Here is a 13,113-nt window from a genome sequence, read left to right on the forward strand (position 1 = left end):
CAGAAGTGGAGCCTCCTGCACAACCAATCAGAATGCAGCAAGTGATTTCTGGATGGGAAGTCAACAACAAAACCCTTGTCTCTTCCAACAGCCATTGTACGGCACATAGAGCGGTAAAACCAGCTGACCAAACATGCTGGAGCTCAGCTTAGGTTGCTAGGTAACGGGCGGTATTCTACCAGGGTTGCTAAGTAATGGTCACAGTCAGCTGATTTGTGACGTTACATTCTGAAGGTTTTTGAAATGACCCATTTTCCAGACACCAAAAAACATGAAGTTATTGCCAAAAAACTGACTGGGTGGATTTTTTAAGCACTTGGTTTGTTTTTAGAAGCAATTCTGACTCAAATGGAAAACGAAGGCGTGTAAAATGTGAATTTTGGATCATACATCCTCTTTAACAAAAAAGCTGTTGAACCAGAGTTGTTCTCTGACAGTAAACAAGTTGCTCTGGAGGATGGACTTCCTGTATGCCACACCAGAAATGTTGTGAAATTATGTCTAAAGGATGACTGAAGTGACTCCTGTTGCTGATGGAAAAGACGTGAACGTAGCTAGAGATCCGCTTTCCCTTCGCCTCCCTCCCTGGCAGACAACGTGCCGAGGCAAACTCTCTCTGACGCTCCACCGTCTCGACGCTTATACGCAACCCGGGGAGGCTCCAAGGTGGAACCAAAACCAGAGCGCTGCAGGGCTTTTTGATATGAAAACAGGCAGCTTGTTTGTGCTTTGTGGGATCCTGCAGTCATCAATCCAATGGACTAATGAGCAGATTAACACTTGGCTGACCCAGAAGCCTGAAGGGGAAATCTCTGCAAAGATGTTCATCTGCAAACTTCCACCAGCTGTAACAATGTTGAGGTTTTTCACACTTTATTTGTTGTAAACCATAATACACCTGATAAAAATGTATATCTTCCCAGAAAACAGCAAAACAACCCAACTTTTTGCATTATTAATCCGTATCTGTTGAATTTGCAAACAAATTCTGGATTGTAAATTACGTGTTTGTTTTTTCTTTACAGATCAGTTGCTGATAAAAATCTACAAATAAATCCAAAATATCTGACCCGAAAAAAAGAGAAAGTTTTTTGTATGCAGTTTTTTTTCATGGGATTTCACACATAAAAACATGAGACTGGAAATAAAATCTGTAGCTGCATTTTCATTACAAATGTACAAAAACTCTGTTCATATTCCAATTGAAAAAAACTATTTTGCAAGAGATGTTAAATGAAATGCAATCAAAGTCACATGTAAATAACTTTGTTCACATGATGTCATTACAAAACATCTTCCTACCACTTCCTGTCATCTTCTTCGTATTTTCCACCAGTAGTAACATCCGGCTGTTGATCACATGACCCCTGTGAGGTAAAAAAAAAAATTGTATTACCACCATTAACACCGTATACAACAAATATGGCATCGATATCTGTTGTATTCAAACCTGAAAAAGCTGGCACAGGCTACAGATATGATGTGAAGAAAATGTTTTCATTGCAGTTTTGTGAAAAACACTAAAACTGATGCGGACGTAAAAACAGAGAATGTGACTTTAGCATCTAAAGGGTGAAAGTTTGCAGGGATTTCATCCAGTTAATAAAGGATATGGTTTCAGCTGATAAAACTAAAACTCGGGAGGCGAAACAAACCTTTTTTGTATGTCTCAGGGTTTCCACATGTGCAGTGGCCGACCCGGTTCTCTTTCTGAACGCAGCCGCTCCTTTCATCCCGCTGCGTTATTGGAGAAAGCACCGAGTGGAGTGTCACGGCCTGCTGTGGAGGGGTCAGAGGTCAGAGCTGACCTGCTAAGAGGTCACCTCGCTCACCCCTCTCCCCCGTCTGGACCCAGGCTCCATCTCTGGGTCGACCAGAGCTGCTGGAGGTCAAACCGGCAGAACCTCTGGCCCTGGTATCGGCTCGGTGTCTCATCACATCAGCGCTCTAGACTGAACAGTAAACACAGCCAGCCTGATCCGCTCACTGAAAGTTTGGCTAGAGGGGGGTCGTAACTAGTTACATTTACTAAATTTTACATTTTCACTTATTTACATTTACTTGTTATTTTATTATTACTTATAGGAATTATTGTCATTTTGGTTCTTAAAATACAAAAAATATTCACTTAAGCTTATATTTTTGGTCCGTCTGATGATGTAATTTTTAAATATTAAATGATTCATAATTTGATCAGTAACTCAGTACTTGAGTGGACTTTTATTTTTTACTAAATACTTTATTACTCTTACTTGAGTCAATGTTTACTTTTACTTTAGTGAAAATATGTAGAAGTACATCTACTCTTACTTGAGTATATTTTTTGCCACTGGTCCCACCTCTATGTTTGGGTGCAGGACGCGAGGAGGAACAGTGTGGATGCAATATGGCTACAAAAATGCATATGTACTCAGAACAAAAGGAGATTTAAAGATAATATGTATAAACATATATTATAAAGCAGAACTGACATGACGCCACCCGTCAATTAATCATTTCAGGACGTTTATCAGCAACTGACCAATAAGCGGTCACAATTTGTCCCGAAGTCCAGGCCCCTTATCTGGAGGAGCTGAGCTTCCGTCGCAGCCGGGTGGTTGACGTTCACACTCCAATCCGACAGGTGGCGGTAAATGCGGCAAATAAAGGGGTTCATCATGGATAACGAGCTGCGGTCAGAGATTTTGAGGAAAATAATAGAAAGTCATCGTCGTGCGTCGTCAATGGGGAACATTTAATCCCAGCAGCCATTTCCCAGAGCGTTCAGAGGGCGGAATACAGTTTATTAAGTTTCCAAAACCCAGATAGAGTCTGGAATAACGCGAGGCCTGCAGCCGACCTCATGTCCATCTGAATGACACTATGAACAACGGAAACCACCACATGTTCATCTGAACGAAGGTAATTCATAGTAAACATCCCATTCTGTGTCATAACGACACTTTTTGATAGTCAAATCGAAGATCAATAAGTGAATGTAGCTTTGCTTGATGATGTAGGACTCATTGGAGGATTTTCTCACCTGACGTCTTTGCGGGCTGATAAGACAGAAATGTCTCTGTAACGCATTCAGTTCTTCTTCTTTTCTATTATGGCGGATCGCAAGCAACCTTCAGGTGCATACCGCCACCTACTGGACATGAGTGTGTAGCAACTCACCTTTACATTCATTAAGGTCTGTAAACGCATTGAGGTCCTCAACCTCTGCCTTCTGGCCGTTTGTCCGGGGTATGGCTTACTTCCACATGAGGGCAGAGCAGGCATCAAGTTGCTTTTGATAGTCACTCAAATCAATTTTCAATGAGGTCATGATGTAACGATGGAAACACATTTCTGCCATGAAAGAAAAAATAAAAGCCCAACAGGAATTCATAATTTAGATTTTTAATGTCATAAGATACAAAGTCATAATTATGAGATACAAAAATCACAATCATGAGATAAAGTAATGATTATGAGATTCATTCAAAAAAATTTTTGAGATGTAGTCATAATTATAAGATTCAAAGTCATAATTTTGTGATATAAAATCATAAGTATGATTATGTGAAACTAAAGCAACCCTTCTTAGAAAAACAATGTGACTTTTTACCTCAAAACTATAACTTTAAAAGTTGCAATTATAATTTTTATTCTCGCAATTATAACTTAAACCATAATTATGACATCCTGTTGGGCTTTTTATTTTTTCTTTCATGGCAGAAATAGTCTTCCATAGACACAGAAACCCTTTCAAAACAAGATAAATTTCATGAGATCTTAAATCTTCTGAGCAAACCTGATGCCTGAAGTTTCAGAAATGCAAAAAACACAAGAAAAAAACATTCAGATTGATTTTCAGCTGAAATGAAGATGTAAAGCTTTTTGAAGGACAAGTTAGCATTTCTTTTATTATTTTGGCAGATGAAACACAGGACATTTACACTTAAAATTTGTCTTTGTTTTCTTAGAACAGACTTGGATGCAGTAAGTAGAATTTATATCATTTAAGAAATTAGAGAAATTTAAATTTGTGTCACATATTTATACCCCAAGAAAATGATAAGTCATAGTCAGTCATTTGATTAAATGTTGCATTTTTCTCTACTTTTATACTTGATGTCAGGATTAAGTTGCTAAAAAATAGCAGATTAATTAATTTTACAGATCCTTTTAAAGCAGCTGTAATCAAATTAAGTTAGTCAAACTTAATTTATTTCCGTTTATATAAAAGCTTAATCTGATTACTTGTAAGAGATTAGCTAAATGTTTTTAAATTGGATCACCTGTTTTCTTTTCTTAAGTGTGGGTTTAATTTAAAGTTCGGCTCTAATGGCCTGGAGCGGATAATATCAGGATAATATCAGGATATTAGCTGGATAACTTCTGCATGCTGATTGACGGAAAGTCCAGGATCCGTTCCAACAGAGGGACGCATTTCCAAACACTCACTGCCACATTGACAAATTTAGTTTAGCGCCTCTGCTCTGGCTCCTGCCTTATAAGAAGCATTAAGCATGTGCTGTTTTTTGTTGTTTCAAAGCAGGTAGCAGCTCAACGTGCAGACTTTTTTTTGTTCTTCATTTCACTCTGGAGTTTCCCTCAACATCTCCCAACATGAAGGAGTTATTGCAGAAATGAGTCAGCTCTTCTTGGCAGGCCTGAGGCGAGGCAGAAACAAGAAGAGCCATGATTTTATGTGGACCAGAGTGTAACTCTTTTAATTACCTCCCATAAAACCAGCGATTACTCATTTAACGTTTATTCTATTCAAAGCTACGTTTAGAAAATCTCCATCGAGCTGATTGTAAAAGTTTCTGTGGGTCTGAGGGTGTTTGCGTGGACGAAGGGTTTTTGTTTGCGTTTCAGACTCAACGCGGCTGTGAATGAACGGCTTATTGTTCCAGATCAAAGCCAGACGCGTTTCTGAGGAGCTGCTCCTCATTTCTGGGTCCACTCTTAACTCAAGATGTCACGACTTCTCAGCTCTTTAAAGCTGCAACATGTGGCTGGAAAAATATTCACACCTCTTGCTACAACCTCAAGCTTCTAAATAAACATATTTATTTCTGTGTTTTGAGACAGATCAACATGATGTAGAGCACATGAGTGTGACCCTTTAGACTCCAGAAATGTGCTTAAATATTATGTATTCCACCAAATTACATCAAGGTGAAAAGAGATTTAATGCAAACATTTGATATTTATTAGTATTTTAACAGTTTGTTAATACTTTCTGCCATTCTTGATCTAGATGTGGCCCAAAATGAAAATGAGTTTGACATCCCAGATGATTATGTAAAAAAATTAAATTCCCCAAAAGGTTTAAAATAAAATTCTGAAAAGTGTGGTGTGCTTTTGTATTTTCATATTCCACAAAGTGAAATCATTTTTTTATTTTAATTTATATGATTTTAGCTCACAGAGAATGAAAACTCACTTTTCAGCTTCTCAGAAAAATAGAATTTTGTTTTTCACAAAAAATGAATAAATTGAAACAAATTGAAATGAAATCTTAAAAGTGTGGCATGCTTTTTTATTTGCATATATTTCACTGAGTGACATAATTCTGACCTTTATTTCTTTTAACTGGTTGTTTTGGCTCACAGAGAATGATCACACAATTAGAATGTGAAAGAAGTCATAGTATATTCACAGAAAGTTGAGTGGAAGGAAAAAATGCTGTAAGAAAATGTGCAGCAGCCTGCTGCCTTGAAAGGAGAAGCCTGAGGCTCGAGCTGATTTCCTCCATGACACAAATGCTGCATCATTTCCAGAAATTAAACAAAAAATATTTAACTTTTTTATTATATTCTACTTTTTTAAAATCCTAGACGAACAGCCAGAGCTGCAATGAATCAAGATACATTCATGTGGCAATATGGCCTATTCAAAGTCCGGACCAAAATCCACTCGGAGAAAGAAAACCAGTGGTGCTTGAGCTTCTTTTTTTTTTAAACAGAGAGCTCTGGAAAAATATCTCGGTCTCTAGATTTACAATGCTGGTAGAGAAAATAACCGAAAACATTCGTAGCTGAAACCACAGCAACCATCTACTTTTTCTTCCAGTCAGGAAAATCTGAGACTCAGTTTTTATAACTTAACTGCAACGTTTTGACAAATTGATGAAGAAAATTTGATCAACATAAAGGTTTTCTATTCCCAGCTCTCCTCAGGTTTCAGCCCCCCTCTCCAAGTTTTTTTTACACAAATGATGCAAACTTCACAGAAATGCTAGGAGATTTATTATCCTAAAATCATGATGAAACTAATTTTCAGTTTTTTTCCCCTTACTAATGTTACTGAAATCACTTCTTCCAGACTCACAGCTGTGAAAATAGGCAGATATGTTTGAAATTAGCAACATTTGTCTTTGTCTATTCAAAAATAGACAAAGAAATCAGTTTGCACTGAAAAACCCGATCAGGCTCCAGAATGGGTTTACTGGTTGCCACCAGTGCAGAGCTTTCACAGCACTGGCAGCAGGTGGGAGTGAGGAAAAAACACAAATCTTCACCAAAGCCTGATATATTTGCCAGTGAAAGTTCCTGAAACTCATTAAATATTTTGGTTTTCTTCTGCATGCCTTAAACAGAGATGAATCAAAAAGTGACTGGTGCATCTCTGGACCAGATTCTGAACCACCAAAAAAGCCCAATTTTCTCCTTCTTCTGCTGATCTTCATCTGGTTCCGCCTGTTCTGAAAGACCTTTGACCTCTCCCACAATGGGAGCCTTACTTGCTTTATCCTTCATGTCTCAGATGCAAAGAAACGAGAGAGAGAGAGAGAATGAAAGATCTGAAAGTCCAGAAATGAACCTCTGGAGTCGACAAAATGTTCACACATCTCCGTAGGCAGAAAACCTCCCACTTCAAATAAAAAACCGTAATGTTTCCTCCCTTTGTAGATTTCCACTGGTCCAGGTTCAGACTTAAAAGGCATTCCCAACCTCTACGTTGCGCCCTTGAGCCCCGGTTTTATATTTTCCCTCGCTTTTATCCAACAAAGTCAGACACTCTTCTCATGTGATGAGAATTCCCCGGGTCAATCATGAATGTTGCACTAAATGTTATAATTTAATCAGTTGTGGCGACATTTTCCCTCGTTTGTTCCTGAGTAGATTACAGCTGCATAAAAACTAAAACTACATATTTAGTCTAAGTTGAAAAAAGAAGCTAGAATACGTTTAATTTTTCTAAACATAAGTCTGTCCCACAGATAAATGGGATATTTATCCGACAGTTTTCAAAGCGTCTGCAGTCAAGTTGCATTTTGTCCAACTTTTACATCGTTACTGAGACATTTGTCATAATTCTGCACCAGAAGAAGTCAGACGACATAAATCTGGACGTAAACTTTGGCTGAAAACAGTCAAAAAATAAACTGGCCAGAAACTCACCTCATCTTAGTGTCAAAACCTTTTCTCTAAAAACTTGAGTTTTTTTTCCTAATTTGACATTTTCCATTAAGTACATTTATTTTTGGGTTTAAAATTTGCGCAGTTTTATGGTCAATGAAAGCACAGTTTAATTCCTACTATGTAAAAAAGCTGGGTTTCCATAACAAATGTTTTGGAAAACTTTGCTGATATTCCACTAGTGTCAAGAAACACCGTTTTGCAATTGCAGTATTTCCATTAAATAAGAAACGCATTTAAATTCACACGTGAATAAGTTCACGCCATAAGTCATTAAAAACATGCTGCGCCTTCATCCTCCAACTACTTCCTGTCGTCTTCTTCGTTGTTGATCATGTGACTAATGATGTGAAAAAAGTGTTTCTATTGCAGTTTTGCAAAATAAACCAATTTCAGTGAAGAAAAACCGGCCTCGTCCTTTTAAAACCGGCCTTTTAAAGTGACAAACAAGGATTTTTTCATTGACATGTTTCCATTAAGCACATTTATTTTGGTAATTCCAATTTGTGCAATTTTATAGTCAATGGTAAGGCAGCTCACGTTTTGTTATGTAAACCGAAGCTTAAGAGAGACCTTTGCTGTACAAAACCTGACCACTTCAGCCTGAGAGGCAGCCATAAAGAGAGAAACTGGGAGTTTTCAGGAAAAGACGCCCTGCAGGAACAAAGCCCTCAGCAGTAGCTGCCCCTCCAGTTTCAAGCAGATGACACTGCTTTGGCATATATTACGCATGCATATCGTCTTCTCTAATCTGGCTGTTTGTGGGTCTTATTGTGGTGGCGGTGGAGACGCGGCGAGGCGGGGACTCCTTTGTGCCGCAGCTAATGATGTCCCTTTGTGACCGGGCCGGGTGCGCGGGTTGAGGACACCGGTACAGACTCCGAAGAGTCGCTGTGTGGGTCTTAGTGTGACTGGCAGCCGCAGTAATCCGGCCTTTGTGTCTTCGGCAGGGCCCCACTGCGCTCCCCTGACAGGGACCGATGTTTCCGACTCCACCGGCGGCCCAGATGGGGCTGAGCGACACCGGGGAGGAGAGAGAGGGGAGGGGAGGGCCGGCGTCACGGTACGGAGAGAAACAAGGAGAGATAAACAGAAATAAATCGAGTTAAAGAGGAATTAAAGATGCAGGGAGCGCATGGAGGAATGAGGATCTATGGCTCGTTTGCCCAGATTTTGTTTTATTTGTTCCTTGGAGGTCACCCTGAAGCAGCCGGAGTAATCCCCTGATTGGTGGAGGATTTCTGCTCAGCGCGTTTAACATCCAGGGTCACACACAATTACACAGACACACATGTTCCTTTATCTGTTTCCGTCAAACCAAAGCGTTATTTTATAACAACTGTCCTGAAATCTGATAACTTTTCTCTCCTGGTGCTGTTTGATTGGATCTTCTTCCTCTTAAAGCTGCAGTTTGTAACTTTTATAAAGAATATGTTGTTTTTATTACATATTTATTAAAACAGTCACTATGTCGTGACAATTTAATGAGACAGATAAACTGAAAAGAAATGCACGGCTCCACAACCAATCAGAGGCAGGAGGCGAGTCTTAGCGCTGTCAATCAACCGCATGTACTAGTCAATGTATTAATGATGGAGAAGCAACTTACTGTTACAAAAAAAAAACAGTTTATCTGCTGTCATGGCATTCATGGCTAGCTGCAGCGCAGCAGGGAGCAAAGGGTGGAGCGAAGAATCTGGGCTCTGGTTGGCTATTTCTAGTTAGCACTGGGATAACTGGGAGAAGGCAGAGGACATTGATTATTTTTCAAAACATGGTGGGGAAAAAAACTTATTTCAACAAATAAGTCTTTTTTGTTTGCATTCTGCAGCTTTAATTATTTTCTACTGAAGCAGCCTGAGGTTGCACTGTAAAACATTGTTTAATAAAAGAGTCAATGTAACTGAATTCTCATCATCTTCTTGTTTTTACTCATCTTAAACTAGTGCTGTGAACTTTTGGATTAAAAATAAAAATGCCCAGTAGGTTAAACTATTTAAGTTGAATCCATAGAAAACAAAACGTATTTGATGCCAACATCCCACAATGCATTGTGCCACCAGCAGCAGCATCTAATAAAAACATTTTTTATTTGTCACACATTTAGTTTTAAGGTGAAAAGGTTTCATCTACACAGCCAGTTCAGCCAGAACAAGCAAATAACAGGAGAGGGAAATCTGTGGAGAGATTTTATACTGTTTAAGTTTTGAACCTTTTCAAAATATTTTTATTTCCTTAATTAGAACACTGGAAGTTTAAGGGGTGTACTTTCTTTTTACCACTAGCCAGTAACTGATTCAATTTGAAACATTTCTTTAGACACAAACAACAAACTCTAGCTCAAACCCAGAGTCCTGCACCATATTATCTACCGCTAGCACGTCTGAAACGACACGTCTTTGATTTTAGTGTGAATGAGCTCTTCGCTTGAAACATCAAACAACTCCTAAAGTAACAGGGATTTGGGAGTGACTGAGTCCATTGATCTTCCGCTTTCTTCTTAATTTATATTTAACCAACAGCTTGGCACCAAATACAGACTGTGTTTATGGCCTTCTAAGATCCATCATTAATTTCTTACTGCTAAACCCCAGACAAACAATGTCATAAATATCATTAATCACAGATGAAACTGCGAGATTTCATTGTACGGTGAGTGGCGGTGCAGCGTTTACACCAGAAGCTGATGAGCCTCATCGGCTTCCTGCAGGAAAAAGAAGAAGAAATGACTCTGAATGCTGATTCAGATCAGTTCAATCAGGAACTTCTTTAAATCTGTTTGATTTAGCTCTGCTAAAGGGAACCAGGTTAAATAATCCGATTTCAGATTGAAGAGAAATCAGTTCCTATACACTAGGTCCTAATCTGAACAAATGTAAAGAGAAAATATGAACAAATGAAGGTAAATATGGGGGACAGAATTTTCATTTTTAATTTTTATTGCGAAAACAAAACTAGTATTTTTTTGTTATATTTGATTTCCTAATTTGATCAAATTTTCTGATATTCTCCTGAAGAGATCAGAATCAGTTGCATCATTGTTTATTTACACACCATATTTAAATCAAACCCCTCCAATTGTATTATTTTTAAAATATTTTAGATTAGAAGGGTCAGAGGTGTTCCACAGTCTTATGAACACTTTTATTTATTGTCCATCTTCAGTGGCCTTTTGGTCACATTTCTTTGGAAATATGACATACAGTTGAAAACAGATATTTAAATACACTGAAAAAAGACTCTACATATTGTTCTGGTTCTGCTCAGAACCAGAACCAAACACGGAGAAGCACCATTCAGTTCTACGCACCACAAATCTGGAAGAGACTTCCAGAAAACTGCAAAACAGCCGAAACACTGAGTTCCTTTAAATCTAAACTAAAAGCCCACCTGCTTAGAATTGCTTTTGAAACATAATAAATGAAACATTGATCAACATATTTTATTGTATTCAGGATTTTAACAGCGGTGCTTGACAAAATGTCTGTTATTGCTGTCACAATTGTTGTGATGTTTGTTTTCATGATGTAAAGCATTTTAATCAGTCAAACAATCAATCAGATTGATTGATATTAACAGAATAAGATCCAATAATTGTCCCACCTGTGAATTTGTAAAAAAAAAATTAAAATAAAATATACTTCTTAACTAGTTATTCTTATCCTGAATTGAATAAATGTTCTGAAATTAAAGGTTCAGATTTTTACGCTGTTATTAAATAAGAATTTATTTTGAAACTGCAACAAGTTTGCTGGTCTAATAGTTTCAGAGGCGGGTAGAGAATCCAAACATTATACTCAAGTAAGAGTAAAAAAGTACTTGGTATAACAAAATCTACTCAAGTACTGAGTAACTGATCAAATAAGCAATAATTTTATATTTAAAAATTACATCATCACATTGACCAAAATATACATTTAAATGTAAATTTTAATGACAATAATTCAATTTCAGTAACACAAAATAAAATCAGGCAAAAATTCTTTTTTTCCAAATCAGTTTCTTTTAATAAAAAACTTATGAAATTTTAACAAAATCTACAGGTTTGTTTCTGCAGTTACTGTGAAATGTTGGCTAAAACTCAGTGGATAGAGAATTTAGAAATTTCACTCAAGTGTAGAAATACTTCACTTTATAAGCAGTTTGAACTGTCTTGCTGCTGAAAATGTGCTACATAAATAAAATTACCTTACCCAAGTAAAAGTAAAAAGTAAACCATAGTAATTTAAGTAATGTTTTAAAAAGAAAGTTAAGTAAATGTAACTAGTTACTACCCAACTCTGATCAGTTGACACCGGACTGACAGATGAAGGGCGGTGAGTGAAGCGGATCTAAAGTTCTCCAGTTTAGAAAGCGGATCAGAAACAGGAGTCACATCCGTCCGTCCGTCTGTGTCTAATTGGCGCATCAAATTGAAAAGTGGGAGCCTTTGCACCCCCACATTCTCCGCATTTCTTATAAAGCTGGCTGTGTTTGTGGCCTGCAGTTTGATGTCCGTCAGAAAGTTGCTTCCCCTCTTCCTTGATCTGCAACATGAGAGAAGATCTGCTGGAAACCGACTGCAAAACTACAAACGGACACCATGAGTGGATCTGCACAGCGCATAACTGCAAAGGCTGCAACAAAACTTTCCAGGGAGTTTATGCTAGTTTCACATAAGTCATATTTGAGCTTGGTCCCAAGTGCTGCTTCATGAAGATGATGAAATGGCCTTTTAAAGTATTCTCAGAGGACCCAACACTTCAAGGGCTGCTCAGAAGCTGCACCGCTGCCTTATATCACCCCGGGAGACAGCTAGGAAAAGAGCAGCAACGAGAAATATTAAGAGAACGGCAGAGACAGCGAGCAAAGAGGGAGAACTCTCAAAAACCGAAATGCAAAAGAGTCACAGGGGCTGAAAAAAGCCCAAATGAAAGCGAGATCTCCAAAAAAGAAACTTTTACTGCAAGCTGATCCTCTGATCAGATGAGATAAGAGCACAGTAAGTTCACTCTCAGCTTGCAGCTGAGTTCAGGCGTTTCTTTCTCCAACTTACTGAATGTAGGACTAAAAGGAGGACCAGAGGAAGAAGGCAGCAGGAGCAGCAGGAGCGTGCCCACTAGCTTTTAGTCAGGAAGCCTAATGAGCTCCTGTGGGATGGGGGCTGGCTGTCAATCAGCCTCATTCTTCTCCAACGCTGCACCACCATATCGTCCTGTACTCACAGAACCAAGGGGCATGAAATAATTAGAGGTGGCCAGCCAGTGTGACTTGGCTGTCTGGCAGAGGAAGGATGTCACAGCGAGTCTCAGTCGTGTGTGGGGATGATTAAATTTGTCGGATCGGGGGAAGTTGGAAGATACTGTACCTGCCTGCGCCGAAACGCAAAAATGGGACAATGAGGTAATAGTGTTTCAGCTGGTTGCGTAATGTCGCCAGGATGCCTCACTTATTGTGAGGCTGATGAAAGTATCAAAATGGTGAGCAATGGATTCAGCATGATGAAAGGGAGCCCTGCAGATAGGGCAGCTGGAAGTCTTTTTTAAAGGCGGAGGGAGGGTGAAATGAGAATGTATCACACCGGTTTTAAAAACACATGAATGCAGGGACTATTATACGCTCAGAACTGTTCTAACAATGTTTATCAGTCATTATCTGAACTAAATGAGCTCAGTGTCACTAAAGTCCTGGAAACAACACCAAAAGCAGATTTAGAGTTCAATCACACCAGCCCTGT

Source organism: Poecilia latipinna, unplaced genomic scaffold (genome assembly GCF_001443285.1).
Source record: "Poecilia latipinna isolate Pla-1442-1.1 unplaced genomic scaffold, P_latipinna-1.0 Scaffold967, whole genome shotgun sequence".
In the NCBI taxonomy this organism is placed as follows: domain Eukaryota; kingdom Metazoa; phylum Chordata; class Actinopteri; order Cyprinodontiformes; family Poeciliidae; genus Poecilia; species Poecilia latipinna.